The 16,250-nt window shown below is 47.8% G+C and overlaps 1 long non-coding RNA gene across 2 annotated transcripts in view; it reads right to left on the bottom strand.

Annotated features, from left to right (window-relative positions):
• Positions 1–2,893: 2,893 nt before the first annotated feature.
• LOC142829702 (uncharacterized) overlaps positions 2,894–16,250 on the bottom strand; it is a 415,915-nt gene continuing 402,558 nt past the window's right edge. For both annotated transcript variants that reach the window (XR_012904444.1, XR_012904445.1), the window contains 2 exons: positions 12,289–12,440; positions 2,894–4,182 (listed from right to left, as the gene is read on the bottom strand). This is a non-coding gene — a long non-coding RNA (uncharacterized LOC142829702). The remainder of the gene's footprint in view (positions 4,183–12,288; positions 12,441–16,250) is intronic.

Here is a 16,250-nt window from a genome sequence, read left to right as displayed (position 1 = left end):
TCTGGTGTTTCCTAATGCTTAAAGGCCTGGGCGACAGACAGTCCTTCATAACTATATAGCTGTTTTGGGTAGGCCTGCATATCTGTGTTTATTGCTATCTACATAGTTGTCCCAGCACAACTTTTAGGATGTGGAGATACATATTTTCATGGAAATGCCTTGTGTCATTGTTGCTTCTTCCCCTTGCTATCATGGTGGAAAGCACCTTTAGGCAGAGATGACTGTGTCCATAGGGAGATTGTATCTCTTGAACTACCCTAGTAGAGCTCAAGCACTACCACTTTCCAGTGTGACAAGCCCCTGCTCACCAACACTCATGCACTTCCAGACTGAATTAAAACAAAGACGTCAGCCTCTTACAGAGCTTTATTTCAGTGCCCCTCTTTTTCAAAGTGCACCCTTTAAGCTGCCCTGAAGTTGACAGCAGCCCTTTCAGCACCTCTGACTGCTCAAGTATCTCGCTGCTCAAAACTCTGTTGCCAAGTGCTCAGTTCTAGTACCCCACCCCTGAGCAAACCACTACCCCTTAGGGTCACACACATTATGCAAGCTGCAACATGCTGCAATAACCATGGGACTACTGTCCTCACTGAGGTCTAGCCTCCTATAGAGACACTTCCATCTCTCCTCAATTTGACCACCTGCTCAGCTTGTTGTTAAAATGCTCCTTACTATTGTTCAGATGCCCCATATATTTTGCCCAGCTTCGTAATGTGATCAAGAATTTGAAGCAACAATTGCCTCCTATCCTCAGGAATGAGGAATGCAGGAACTACAAAATGGGGAGTGTATCCCGAAGACCAGTGACTCTGAGAAGTATTGAGGGGGGTCACAGAGTGGGCAAGCAACTCAGCATGAGCTCTCGGGGCAATACTGCGGCAAAAGTGCTTCTGTAATTCCCCAATATAAATAGGGGAATGGTGGGACTAGGGAGGGGATTTTACCTCTGAATGCAGCACTGGTGAGACCCAGACTAAAATAGTGCCCTCTGGACATTCAGTAATGGAATTAAAAGTAGCCATTCCTCTAAAAAAGACTGTTACCAGCTGATTACAAGAGGGAGACATTTACAATTGGAGTTCATTTACAAATTCAATTCTATCAACTTAGGTTTGAATAAAGATCTTTTCATATTTCCATCTCCACATCAAATGCTGCAAATGAGACTCAATCACCCTGACTTAATTAGCCTCATTAATACTCATCTTACAATTGACAGGTAATTTCTTTGATATTATATGTACCACAGACTTTGCAGTCTCTACTCCAACTCATTTGATGAAATGGGTTTTACCATGAAAACATGTAACGTAATAAATCTCTAAAATGCCACAGGCCGCCTAATTTTTACTTAAGGATTAATTTAATCCGCATTAAAGAGCTCCAACATAGCAAAATGATCTCTTAGCCTTAACTCATATGGTTGTTAGTGCTCAGGATCCAGGGGAAAAGATATTGAGAATATTGGATGGAAAAAGCAGATGGAGAAATGATGCAATATATTTTCATGCATTAACTCTATCCAGGGATGTCAGTTTAATATTATATCTAACTTGCTTAGAAATTACTTTGATTTTATGTAAAATTAATAAAACTATGAAAATGCAATTTAAAAAGCATGTTGTTGTGTGTAAGGAGATGGAGGATAAATACACAACTCAGCTTACTTTAACTTTCATATATATCTAGTGGCTTATTTTATTTATCACTGAGGCTCCAGAGAAGACACTGGGATGACAAGGACTCCAGAAGAAACAGTCACAATCCATTGCAAAGCCACTGCAAGTGCTGGCAACTGTACCATCTGGTGCCAACAGAACTCAGTACAACCTTATTATTCTGGCTCTAGCCTGCCTTGAGAGGTTCCAGCCTGGCTCGGGAGCGGGGCAGCTAAGCAAGGAAGGACTCTGACTGTCAGTGTGGTTGACACAGATGATGGAGATCATCACCGAGACGGTGTCAGCTTCCCTCACACAATGACACAGCTCTGTCTCAAAACCTGCTGGGTCTCTTCAACTCCTGTGATTCCACAGGAACAGCTGCTGCCTGCAGAGAAGCCCAGAGCCAATGCGGCTGTTGCAGTCCAGCTAACTGCTCTGTGTCTAGACTGATATGCACAGGGCTAGACTCTGCTACCGCCAGCAGCGGATATAGGGCAGGGTGAGCGGGGCAGCTGCCCTGGGCCCCGCACTTCAATAGGCCCCGCACCAGCCCCGCTTGCCCTGCCGTATATCTGCCGCTGCTGCCCTTACCTGCTGGAGCCGCCTCTGCCGCTGCCTTTCACTGAGAGTCCACGAACGGCTCCGTTAGCCCGTGGCATGCGCGCGACGGTGGCTCGTTGCCAGGGAGGCGAAGGGTGACGCCTGGCCATGGCGCCCGGGTATCCCGCTGCTCCACCCTCCTGCCCTGCCCAGAAAGAGTCTGGGGGTGGTGAGGTCTCTCCCCCAAGGGGAGCTCAGACCCCTTTCCCGCCACACCCGGCGGCAGAGCGACCCGCCTGCCAGAGAGACATCATCTCCTCCCGCCAGTCCCCACCTCCCCCCACTTGTGGGCGCAGCGCGATCCAGCTCCACAGAACGCGCCCCCCCCCCCCACACACACGTCCCTGGGAGCAGGGGGAGTTACCAGCCAGGAGCTGTTCGAGAGGCTGAAATGGTTATTTCAGCCTGTCTGATGAGTCGGACACCCCTGCCCGCTGGTCCTCCCTATGGCCCATCTGTGCGCCATCCTCCACCTAGCCACACCCTGCCTGCCCCCCAACCCGAGTAACCACACACTGCCTGCCTCCCAAGTCCCAACACCCACACGCTGCCCGCCCCCCAAATCCCAACACCTAATGCTGCCTGGCCCCCCAAGCCTGCACACTCACATGCCCCCTGCTCCGCCCCCCAAAGTCTCAACACCCACACTCCACCTGGCCCCCGCAAGTCCCAATGCTGCCTGGCTGCGGAACACCCAACGCTGCCTGGCAAATACCAGCCATGGGCAGCCAAAGAGAATCTACTGTGAGCCAGGAGCGTTGTGTAGGTCTTTTGATTATATCGATTGAAAATGATCTGTGTAAAGAAATGGATTTTACTGACATAATTGAAGAATGTGCTGCCAAAAGAGCTAGACAGCTATAGTAGACTTAAATACAAATTAAAATGTTTAATTATTAATGCAGAATTGTGTTTAAGAATGAATTACAATATAATTAAAATAAAAATTATCCAACTAAATTAAGTTTCTATCAAATTTACCCAATTCACATTTAATATGAAAAATAGCCTTCAATTTGCGCATTAGACGCCTTTTTTCTATTTTGTCTCCAAAGGGGGGGCCTCACAAAATTGTGCTGCCCTGGGCCCCGCAAAACTCTCATCCGCCCCTGGCTACCGCACAGCGAGTGACCTTTCGGGGGGCTGCTGCTGGAAATGGAGAGGGTGGCTGCAAGCAAACTCATAGCCCAGAGTACTAGGGGAACCAGTAGGAGAGAGTATGGAGGGGGCAGACTGCTCGGGGTTTTCCTTATGTCTCTGCTGAGGCCTTGTAAACTGATGTGCTGTGACCTGGAATTCTAAGGAGGCCAATTTTCTTCCACTATTTGATCTGAGGAAGTGGGTCTGGCCCACGAAAGCTCATCATCTAATAAACTATCTTGTTAGTCTTTAAAGTGCTACATAGTCCTGTTTTTTGTTTAAGGAGGACGTGACACTCTTGATCATTAGAACAGCAAACAGGGGATGTCTGCAGGAGCATCCCCTTGGAGAACCTCCCTACTCTCACATTTCAAGCCTGTGTTCAATGTTGCCTTGTGCAGGAGAGTAATTTATGTTAAAAAGACTATGGACAATCTGTCAAGCCGAAGGCTAGGGAGCTTTCATGAAATGAAAAGGTATCAGATCCAGAGTAACCCAAAACAGCTGGGGTAAGGCTTGATTTTTTATTGTTCTCCACCCCCAGCTTTTATCCTTTTCTTTATGCTCCACTCACGGGATGGGTCTCATGGGTATGAAGTCTATTCAATGTGCAGAGAGAAGGGACATTTACACAGAACTGCTGCTTTACATGTTTCCACCCCAATGACAATCGCCTGCTGTTAAGAGCAGATATAAACATGTCACTTGAACCGTTTGTGCTTCTGAGCTCCACAGCTGCCAACATGATCTCCTGGACTCAGTTTCTCTGGCTCCTTGTGCTCTGCATTCAGGGTAAGAGAAATAACAGGGGAAATTACCTTGAACATACTAGGATGCAGATATTCAGAGATTCCGCTTCAAGCAATGATTCCCAGAGGCATTCAGAGTGTTAGTGAAGAAGGAGTATGAGGTGAAGCTTTCTAATTAGTTACAATGTATAAGATTTGAGTCACTTTACATTTGTTTTTCTTTTAATTTTTCTCTCCCATCCAGACTCCAGCGGGCAGATCGTGCTGACTCAGACACCAGAATCCCTGGCAGTGTCTCCAGGAGACACAGTCACTATCCGCTGCAAAGCCAGTTCCAGCCTCACCAGTGGTAGTTATCAACGGCTAGCCTGGTACCAACAGAAATCAGGACAAGCACCTAAGCTCCTCATCTACAACGCTTCCACGCGTCAATCTGGGGTCCCAGACCGGTTCAGCGGCAGTGGGTCTGGCACCGACTTCACATTCACCATCAGCAGGGTTGAAGCAGATGATGCTGGAAATTATTACTGTCAGCAGCATTACACCACCCCTCTCACACAGTGATACAGACCAGCACAAAAACCTCCCTGCTCTGTTTAGTTTTAGGCTGTCACTCATAGTATTTCAGCTGCTTCCTCTGTAGCATCCTGGTGCTCATGATTCTGCAAAGCTGCCCCCAGGCTGGGAGTGAGTCAGACTTGGGTCTGTTCCCTCTTTGCCCCAGATCTTAGTCCTTTCAAATGTTCCCTCCCACCAAGTGGTTCAGCACTTTTCCCTCCGCTACCATTGCTCCCCTACCACTAACAGGGATCTGCTCTGAAAGGCTGCATGAAGCTTCCTACTGACAGCCACTGTGACAGGCTGCTGGTTAAGCCAGAGCCCTGCCACTACAGCCTGGCTGCAAAGATCAGCTGAGCAGGCCCCTGCCTGAGGGGCTAATGGGAAACACCTGTGGGCCTCATTAGCGAGAGGGTTAGAAAATACAGCAACAGCTAAAGTAGCTGGGGAGGAGTGGGAGAATGGGGGACTGTGCTTCCCCAGACAGCTGGAGAGGCCGGCTGAGTTTGCTGCTGGAACAAAGCTCTGTAAATAGAAGGTGGGGAAATCGGTATGGACAAAAAAGTCACATACGTGACTTGCACAAGAGGGAATTTCCATTTGATTTGTGACAGAAGAAGTGGTTCCAGGGGGAGGGACCTGAGCAAGGACCTTGCCACACAGGTTGCAATGGGAATACCTTTGTACTGAGCAGAGAGCTGTACTCCAGCTTCCTAACGCCCCGGAGGGACACTGCAAGAGTCTAACCCATGTCCTCAAATATTAGCAACTGGAGAATTCCCATTTTGATTTAAAATGTTTAATGGACCCTCAAATCCCCTTCTCAGCCCCAGGCCCCATCATCACCCCACCTTTTCCCACCACTACTCCATTCCTTCCCCAATACATCTGCCCCCTCCATTTTGTCCCACCCTCCACTCCGCTCTGTCCACCAGAGTTCCACCTCTTCCCGCCCCTGCTCCAGCCTTCACCCTAATTTTCCCACCCCTCCCCTAAGCATTGTCTCTCCCCACTTTTCCGCCCTCTATTCCAGCACCTCCCACATGCTACTGAACAGCTGTTCCTTGGCATGCAAGAGGTCTGAGGAAGGAGAGGGAGAACCCCGTGCACCCTACTTTGAGAAACACAGGCTGTCTCCAAACAAGGTCAACTGAAAGCTGCTCCTTCATTCCTCTACTTATCTAGCAAAACACAGTCACTGAGGCAGCTCCCCTTTCGTGGAAGAAACACCTCAGCAGGGTTGAGACTCTGGCAAAAACTGAACCCAGAACTCCTCACTGGCACCCAAAAGCTACAGATCACAGTGATAAAAAGACCTGAGCCCACCTGCTGGTGCGCCGAGAATGAATTCTGGGTCACATTTATGCTAGCACAGGTGCAGTCATGGGGCTGTGGGTGCTGGGGCAATAGGAGGAGGAACACAGCAATCATTGTATCTGAGCAGTGGTCCATCAAATCCAACATCATTCTCCAGCTGTGGCCTGTCTCTGCTACCCCAAAGGAATCATATATATAGTAGCCCAATGACTGTGATTCTGTAACACTGTAGCATTATGAGTTGCCTCTAGGAGGCGCTGTTGCTTCCCGCCGTGGTTCTCAGCTGACTTCTGCGCCACTCAGCCAGGCGGCTGCAGGGAAGCAAGTGGCGCAAGTGACCGTTTGGGCCCCGCGCTCTCCATGCAGCATGCTGCATGTGGAGCGCGGGGCCGCCCAAACGGCCGCTTGCTCCCCTGCAGCAGCCCAGCTGAGTGGCGCAAAACTCAGACGAGTGCCACAGTGGGACGGGAAGGGAGGCTGGGGCAGTGATGTACACCTGGCCGTGTACGTCACTAGAGTTACAAGGTAGGGTTAAAAAAAAATGGACACACTTGATCAGAGGCAGGAGGGGGGAGGGATCGGATGGGAGAGGAGCAGGGCTGTCTGGGAGGAGGGGGGGTGAGAAGCAGAGCTTGGCAAGGGGGGGGGTCAGAGGCAGCATAGCTGGCCAGGGGAGAATGGGGGAGGGGCGGCCGGTGGGAAGCAAAGCTGGTCGGGGGTGGAGGTCGGAGGCTGCGGGACTGGCCAGCGGGACTGGCCAGCGGGAAGCAAAGCAAGTCGGTGGTGGGAATCGGGGGCAGAGAGGCTGGCCAGAGATCGGGAGGAGGAACCGGCTGGTGGAGGGCGGGGAGAAGGAATCGGCTGGTGGGGAGCCAGACTTACGCAGGCACGTGCAGATCCCAGGGTGCTGCCCGCCCTGCTCATGGTCCCAGAGAAGCAAGTCCAGCTGTGGCTCCAGCACGCGCTGGAACAGCGCTCAGGAGCAGGGACAGAGCTTCCCCTGCTTTCCAGAAGCAACTAGAGGCTCCCAGCGCCGATCGCACCCCCCCCACCAGCCACTCCCCCGCCCGCGCCAGGCTTCCATCTGGCGCCCAGCCGGAGAACCAGAAAATACCAGATATTGTATATGTCCGGTATTTTCTGATTTTTTTTTTTACCAGACAGAAGGTAAGTACACTTGGAAAGTAATAAAGTGATAGGGAATAGCCAGCATGGGTTTGTGAAGAACAAGTCATGCCAAACTAATCTGATAGCTTTCTTTGAAAAGATAACGAGCCTTGTGGATAAGGGAGAAGCGGTGGATGTCATATACCTAGACTTTAGTAAGGCATTTGATACGGTCTCGCATGATATTCTTATTGATAAACTAGGCAAATATAACTTAGATAGGGCCACGATAAGGTGGGTGCATAATTGGCTGGATAACCGTAGTCAGAGAGTTGTTGTTAACGGTTCTAAATCCTGCTGGAAAGGGATAACAAGTGGAGTTCCGCAAGGGTCTGTTTTGGGACCCGTACTATTCAATATCTTCATCAATGATGTAGATATTGGGATAGAGAGTACTCTTATTAAGTTTGCAGATGATACCAAACTGGGTGGGGTTGCAACTTCTTTGGAGGATAGGGACATAATTCAAAATGACCTTAGCAAGTTAGAGAAATGGTCAGAGGTAAACAGGATGAGGTTTAATAAGGAGAAATGCAGAGTGCTCCACTTAGGAAGGAACAATCAGTTCCATACATACAAGATGGGAAGCGACTGTCTAGGAAGGAGCATGGCGGAAAGGGATCTAGGGGTCATAGTGGACCACAAGTTGAATATGAGTCAACAGTGTGATGCTGTTGCAAAAAAAGCAAATATGATTCTAGGTTGTATCAACAGGTGTGTTGTAAGCAAAACTCGTGAAGTCATTCTGCCGCTCTATTCTGCACTAGTTAGGCCTCAGCTGGAGTACTGTGTCCAGTTCTGGGCGCCACATTTCAAGAAAGATGTGGAGAAATTGGAAAGGGTACAGAGAAGAGCGACAAGAATGATTAAAGGTTTAGAGAACATGACCTATGAAGCCAGGCTTCATGAACTGGGCTTGTTTAGTTTGGAAAAAAGAAGATTAAGGGGGGACATGATAGCGGTTTTCAAATATCTAAAAGGGTGTCACAAGGAGGAAGGCGAAAATTTGTTCCTCTTGGTTTCTGAGGACAGGACAAGGAGTAATGGGCTTAAAGTGCAGCAGGGGAGGTTTAGATTGGACATTAGGAAAAAATTCCTAACTGTCAGGGTGGTCAAATATTGGAATAAATTGCCAAGGGAGGTGGTGGAATCTCCCTCTCTGGAGATATTTAAGAACAGGTTAGATAGACATCTGTCAGGGATGGTGTAGACGGAGCTTGGTCCTGCCTTGAGGGCGGGGGGCTGGACTCGATGACCTCTCGAGGTCCCTTCCAGTCCTATTATTCTATGATTCTATGATTCTAAGGCCCGAAAACCGGACTGACCGGTAGAAAACCGGACACCAGGCAACCCTATATGTCACCGCCCCACCCCCCTTCACCTCCCGCCGTGGCGCTCGGCTGAGTTCTGCGCCGTTGAGCCGGGCCTCCGCGGGGGAGACCAAATGGCCGCTTGCTCCCACGCGGTGGCCCGGCTGAGCGGTGCAGAACTCAGCCGAGCACCATGGCAGGAGGCGAAGGGGGGAGGGGCGGTGACATATAGGGTTGCCTGGTGTCCGGTTTTCTACCCCAGTGACACCTTGCAGAAACTAGGTAAGCCCCCCCTAAGCATCCACCAGCCTCACAGCTGCCATCTCAACCCTCTGAGAACTCTGTGCTATGGGATTCCTGACTGAGCTGGAGCTATAATTCCTCTCATGCCTCCTGTACCCTCACCAGCAGCCTCCTCCACATTATCTACATGCCAAGGAGCCACCTGGCCACTGTTTAACGAAAACAAAAGGAAGTTAAACAACACACACACCGGGAAACCTCTGGCACAATCAGCTCAAATTCATCCCTGAGGTAACTCTGCTCTGTTCACTGCAGTTACACTAAGGATGGGTTTGGCCCCACATGTCCAGCTGAGCTGCTCCTTGCATGGCAGGTTCTACTCCATGAAGGTGAAACAGAGAGCTGAGATAAAGCTTGAGTCCAAGTGATTTGGCACCCCCTACAGGTGATCATTCAGATCTGTAGCAACCCATCCTCACCATCTCCATAGAAGTGGGCTCTACGCTGAGATAGCCACAGCACGGTTTCCTGGGTTGTGGGTTATTTGGGGGACATTTTTAGGAAATGGCAGGAACTAAATCCCCACCAGGCTCTAAGGACCACAACTGGGAGGGTCCCCTTGTAGGAAGCTAATAGATCTGTGGCCAGTCTCTCTGTGTCAAGCCCTTAACATTGGAGTTAGCTGGAGATGGAGAAAAAGAGGGTTTCTAATTATCCCTGGCAGGGAACAATGGCACCAGAGAAGTCTCCATGTGTGGGTCGTTTTCCTTGGATTCATACTGCTGGGCTTCACTAACTATTAAAAAGGTCATAGAGCAGTTTTTAAACTAAAAGATATGGGGAAAGCCGATTCGTGCAGAGGAGCACGTGGATTGGACGGAGACTTCTCTTAGAGGAGAGTCCATTGATCGAGATTCTCTAGGTTTTAGTCAGAAGGAGAGGAGGGGAGATGATAAAGTATGGGCCAGATCAGAAACAATCACATATACAAGAATCTAATACATCGGGGAAGGGCAGACAAATAAACAGTGGCAATTTTTTAAAGTGCTTCTACACAAATGCTAGAAGTCTAAATAATACGATGGAGTACCTCATATTAAAGGAGAAGATTGACATAATAGTCATCACAGAAACCTGGTGGAATGAGGACAATCAGTGGGACACAATAATACTGGGATATAAAATATATCAGAAGGACAGAATAGGTCGTGAGGGTGAAAGATAATGTAGAATCAAATGAAGTAAAAGTCTTAAATGAATCAACATGTTCCATAGAATCACTATGAACAGTAATTCCATGCTCTAATAAGAATATAGCAGTAGGGATAGATTATCGGCCACTGACCAGGACAGCGACAGTGATGTTGAAATGCTAAGGGAGATTAGAGAGGCTATCGAAATAAAAAAAACTCAGTAATAATGGGGGATTTCAATTATCCCCATATTGACTGGGTACATGTCACCTCAGGATGAGATGCAGAGATAAAATTTCTCAATGCCTTAAATGACTGCTTCTTGGAGCAGCTGGTACAGGAACCCACCAGGGGAGAGGCAATACTCAATTTACTCCTGAGTGGAGTGCAGGATCAGGTCCAGGAGGTAACTATTGCAGGACCATTTGGGAATAGTGATCATAATATAATAACATTTAACATTCCTGTGGTGGGAAGAACACCTCAGCAGTCCAACACTCTGGCATTTAATTTCAAAAAGGGGAATTACGCAAAAATGAGGTGAGTTAACAGAAATTAAAAGGTATAGTGACTAGAGTAAAATCCCTGCAAGCTGTATGGAAATGTTTTAAAGACACCATAATAGAGGCCATACTTAAATGTATACCCCCAAAATAAAAAGCGTAGTAAGAGACCTAAAAAAGAGCAACCGTGGCTTAAAAACCATATAAAAGAAGCAGTGAGAGATAAAAAGGCATCTTTTAAAAAGTGGAAGTCCAATCCTAGGCTGTGTCCAGACTCCATGCCTCCGTCGACGGAGGCATGTAGATTAGCCAGATCGGAAGAGGGAAATGAAGCCGCGATTAAAATAATCGCGGCTTCATTTAAATTTAAATGGCTGCCCCGATCTGCCGATCAGCTGTTTGTCGGCAGATCGGGAGAGTCTGGACGCGATGCCCCGACAAAGAAGCCTTTCTTCATCGACACAGGTAAACCTGGTTTCACGAGGCTTACCTGTGTCGATGAAGAAAGGCTTCTTTGTCGGGGCATCGCGTCCAGACTCTCCCGATCTGCCGACAAACAGCTGATCGGCAGATCGGGGCAGCCATTTAAATTTAAATGAAGCCGCGATTATTTTAATCGCGGCTTCATTTCCCTCTTCCGATCTGGCTAATCTACATGCCTCCGTCGACGGAGGCATGGAGTCTGGACACAGCCCTAGTGAGGTAAATAGAAAGGAACATAAACACTGCCAAATTAAGTATAAAAATGTAATGAGAAAAGCCAAAAAACATTTTGAGGAACAGCTAGCCAAAAACTCAAAAAATAATAGCAAAACATTTTTTAAGTACAATAGAAGCAGGAAGTCTGCTAAAAAATCAGGCCCCTGGACGATCAAGATACGAATGGAGCAATGAAAGATGATAAAGCCATTGCAGAGAGACTAAATGATGTCTTTGCTTCAGTCTTCACAGCTGAGGCCTTTGTGGGAGATGAATCTGAAGAACTGTCTCGGACTGAAGTGTTATTAGAGGAGGTTTTGAAACAAATAGAAAAACTTAACAGTAACAAATCACCGGGACCTGATGGCATTCACCCAAGAGTTCTGAAAGAACTCAAATGTGAAATTGCTAAACTATTATCTGTGGTTTGTAACCTATCCTTTAAATCAGCTTCCGTACCCAACGACTGGAAGATAGCTAACATAATGCCAATATTTAAAAAGGGCTCCAGAGACTACCCTGGCAATTACAGACCAGTAAGTCTAATGTCAGTACCGGGCCAATTAGTTGAAACAATAGTAAAGAATAAAATTGTCAGACACATAGAAGAACATAATTTGTTGGACAAAATTTGTTTCTGTAAAGGGAAATCATGTCTTACTAATCTATTAGAGTTCTTTGAAGGGGTTAACAAACATGCAGACAAGGGGGATCCAGTAGATATAGTATACTTAGATTTCCAGAAAGCATTTGACAAGGTCCCTCACCAAAGGCTCTTGTGTAAATTAGGTTGTCATGGAATAAGAGGGAAGATCCTTTCTTGGATTGAGAACAGGTAAAAAGACAGGAAAAAAAGGGTAGGAATAAATAGTAAATTTTCAGAATGGAGAGGGGTAACTAGTGGTGTTCCCCAAGGGTCAGTGCTAAGACCAATCCTATTCAAGTTATTCATAAACGATCTAGAGAAAGGGGCAAGCAGCTGTTCTAGTGTCCCTTCAGCATAGAAGACACTGACGACTCCAGCCCAGGATCATTCTCTGTGGACTCTCAGCTAATCAAAATCTCTCCCCCTCTCGGGATCCTGCTGAAATCCTTTTGAACAGTGGAAACAAGGTAGGGAGTGAGGGTCTAAAAAACCCTTCAAGTACCTGGGTGTGAGGGTGCCAGCCAGGAACAGTTTGAGTCCAGCTGTCACATGCAGTAGGCTCCTTGTTACCAGGAATTCCTTGCAGTGCTGTAGATCATGCAAGTTTGCTATACTCCGACAGCCAGACACACTTGGCAGAGGGTCTTTAATTTCCTGCACAAAGAAATACTGTTATGCAGTTCCATTTTCATGGGGAGACAGTAGAGCTAGAAGATAAAATGATGGCAGGCCAGGCTGCTAAAAGCCTCCCAGACTATGGGTGGAGGATTGGTCTATTTATATCTAGCTGCAGCAATAAGTTAGCCCCTTGAACATCTTGCCACTCCATTCCTATAAACCAGACATGACCGACAAGGCAGTTCAGACTCCAGTCAAGTCAGACGTATTTACATGACTCGTTCCTTTTGCAAATTCACACGTGTGTGACACTCCCTCCCTGCCCTGCTGAGCGTGTATAAATGGAGCAGTTTACATTGCACAGTGCTCTGGCTCGCACTGCGGCTGAGAACTGCCACTATGATCTCCCACACTCAGCTTCTCTGGATACTTGTGTTTTGGATTCAGGGTAAGAAAACACAAGAGACCTCGCTTAATGAACAGCAGCAGCAGAGACAATGCAAATATAATCTATTTGTGGTAACAGAGATTTGATTTGTTTCTTTAATAATCTATAGAGTTAAAATGTAGGGAATATAAAGCTATAACTCTGATTAATAAATCACATGTTCCTGTATTTTTTTTTTTACGTCTAGAGTCCACTGGGCAAAAAGTGCTGACGCAGACTCCAGAATCATTATTGGTCTCCCCAGGAGACACTGTCACTATCAAATGCAGAGCCAGTGAAAGTGTTAGCACTTACCTACACTGGTATCAGCAGAAATCAGGACAAGCCCCTAAGCTCATTATCCAAAACGCTTCCACCCGTCCTTCTGGGATCCCAGATCGGTTCAGCGGCAGTGGGTCTGGGACCGATTTCACTCTCACAATCAACAGGGTTGAAGCTGAAGATGCTGGAGATTATTACTGTCAGCAGAGCAGCAGCTGGCCTCTCACAGTGATACAGACCAATACAAAAACCTCCCCATGTGCGTGCGCGCTGCCGAGCATTTGTCACAGTCGTTTGCACGACATCACATTCACAGATTTCATAACAAACACAAAACAGGAAGTTAATGACACAGTTCTCCGCCATTAGTCCCACTGCCATTTGTAGTCGGGACACAGAGGGCAAAGAGAAAACCTGCAAAGGCTATTGACATAGTCAGAGTGATCCTTTTAAAACAGAAGTTGCAGGAGGGAAAACCCAGAAGAGTAATGTTTGTGCAGCACCTTGATCCATCACTGCAGGCCCTGGGCACAACAGCAATACACACAATGACATAGGTTGTACCACTATAAACAAGAACTCTCAAGTCCGGCAACATCAGTGGTCCAGGATGACCACGGATGTTCCAAGATCAGAGTCCTGGCACACTGTGGAGTGTTGGGGACTAGGAGCCTGGCAAAATGAAGGAGGGAACAACGTGTAGCCCAGCTGGGCTGGGGTGGGTGAGAGGTGAAAGCCTGGCGTGTGGCTCAGCTGGGATGTGGGGAAAGCCAGGAAGCCCAGTGGCAGGGGGCGGGGGGGAAGGAGGAGGCTGGTAGCAGAGGCTCTGGAAATTACCTCCCCTGGTCTGATAAAATGCCTCATCTGGGACCATTGAGGTCCTGAGGGTGCCAGACTGGGGAAGTCCAAGCTGTAGCACTTAGGTAATAAAAGCCAGTTTTCCCAAAGAGATCATCTCCCACGTAAGAATAACATAAGTGTTCAACAGAGCTCAGCACGTTGGCTGTCAAGGGCTATGGGGAAGCTGGCCATAAATGTCTCAATAGGACTGGATGGGTGACCCGTCTTAGGTGCCTAAATGCGAGCTGTCCTGTTTTGAAAATCTGCTTCTTTGAGCCTGATCCTGGGCCCAGAGACATTAACAGAGGGCTCCTATAGACTTCAACTGGTGTTGTGTCGGACCCTACAGACTGCAGCAAGACACCTTTGTCTAACCAGCCTCAGCACTTCTTGTGGTGAGACAGGCTTTGCCTTCCTTCGGCGGTACTGTCAGGATAGGCCTCAGGGGAGGGTAACCCTCCAATAAGCAGAAGGAACTGCTTCACTAGCCACAAATACCAAGGGAGATACCTCCCTTGCCTCCTCACTGGGGTGGGATATTGACCTGGGGTTTGCCCTGGGGACTCAGTCTTTCCCCTCGCAGATGCTCAGGCTTGTCTGTTTCCTGTGGAGGAAGAAGCATGGCCTTTCCTCGGGGGGGGGGGGGGGGGGGTTTGCTTTGTTCAACAGGGGAGAGACTTTAAAAAGGGCTTCTGGAGAAAGGCCCCTAATTGAATTCAGGTGTTTCTAATGAACCTCAGGTAACCCCTTCTCAGCTTATAGGTTGGGGCCTGTAACATTCTAGGACTTATGTCTCTGCCTTCCCATACTCCCTTATAACTGGCTGGCCTGACTGTGTCACAAGGCACATCTCCAAGCTGCAGCCTTCTCCAGGTCAGTGGCAGTGGGTCTGGGACTGATTTCACACTCCAGGAAGTGCTGTTGAAGCAGTCAGTGCTGGAGGTCATTTAATGTCAGCAAAGCTAGGACCAGCCACTGTCACAATACAAACCAACACAAAAACCTTCGGCTGTGTCTACACTGGCATCCCTTCCGGAAAAGGGATGCTAATGTAGCACATCGCAATTGAAGTGGGAATAAGAAATCCTCCGGAAAAGGCTTTATTTTCCGGAGAATAACGTCTAGACTGGCGCTTTTCTCCGGCTTATCTCCAAGCCGGAAAAAAGCGGCAGCCATGTAAATGCAAATCCCACGGGGGATATTTAAATCCCCCGCGGAATTTGCAATTGCGATGTGATACATTAGCATCCCTTTTCCGGAAGGGATGCCAGTGTAGACACAGCCTTCCTGTTCTCCCCTGTGGGCTCACTTCTTCATGTGTCACCACTGGGTGTCCAACCACTGACACATACACCAGCTTCTCAGCAAATCGAAACAGGAAGGATCTTGGGTCACTCACTGGTTCCACAATGGAAAACTGCATGAAAGCTGGACGTGCTTTTTGAACGGCATTACTGCTCAATGGAAACAAGGGCAGAGTAAAGTCCTGCAGCAGCCTGGTCTGCTGTGTGTGTAGATACAGCTCTTATAGTCAACGTGTAAGGCCAGAAGGGACCACCAGTTCCTCCAGCTTGACCTTACGCATATCACAGACCACCAATCCCACCCAGGGTCCACAGACTAAAGTCAGCAATCAAGTGAGGCCTAAGTCTTACAGCCCAGAGCTGAATATTAAAACTGAGTTATCTTTCAGAAATTTTCATATACTTCCCAGTGCCCCACCAATTCCTCAGATCCTACTTTACCCAGCATTTCTGAGAGCTAATCACATTATTCTCGGGGAGCATTATTTATTGCAAAGATATGGCAGCATAAGCAGCAATTTCAGGGCTTAATTGAGCTTCAGCAGTTCACAGGCCTCAAGCTGGCCCTCTGCATTTCACACAGCGTGACTTTGTTCGTTCCTGTGCTAGTTTATGTGAGCAGTTCATTGTTTTGCAAATAGTTTCTGAAGACAATTTTTCACCTGTGGGTCATATAGAGTGTCTACACAGCAAAGTTATTTTGAAATAATGGCCGTTATTCCAAAATAATATATGAGCATCTACACAGAAATTCCATTATTTTGAAATAATGGACAGCTTATTCTGACTTCTGTAAACCTCTGGCTACGTCTACATTGGCAAGATTTTGTGCAAATACTTTTAACGCGAGAGTTTTTGCATTAAAGTATTTGCGCAAGAGAGTGTCTACACGTGCATGTGCTTTTGCGCAAGAGATGTGCTTTTACGCAAAAGCATCTGTGCCAGTGTAGATTCTCTCTTGCGCAAGAAAGCTCTGATGGCCATTTTAGCCAT

Source organism: Pelodiscus sinensis, chromosome 5 (assembly GCF_049634645.1).
Source record: "Pelodiscus sinensis isolate JC-2024 chromosome 5, ASM4963464v1, whole genome shotgun sequence".
NCBI lineage: Eukaryota > Metazoa > Chordata > Testudines > Trionychidae > Pelodiscus > Pelodiscus sinensis.
This window is presented reverse-complemented; position numbering and strand designations above follow the sequence as displayed.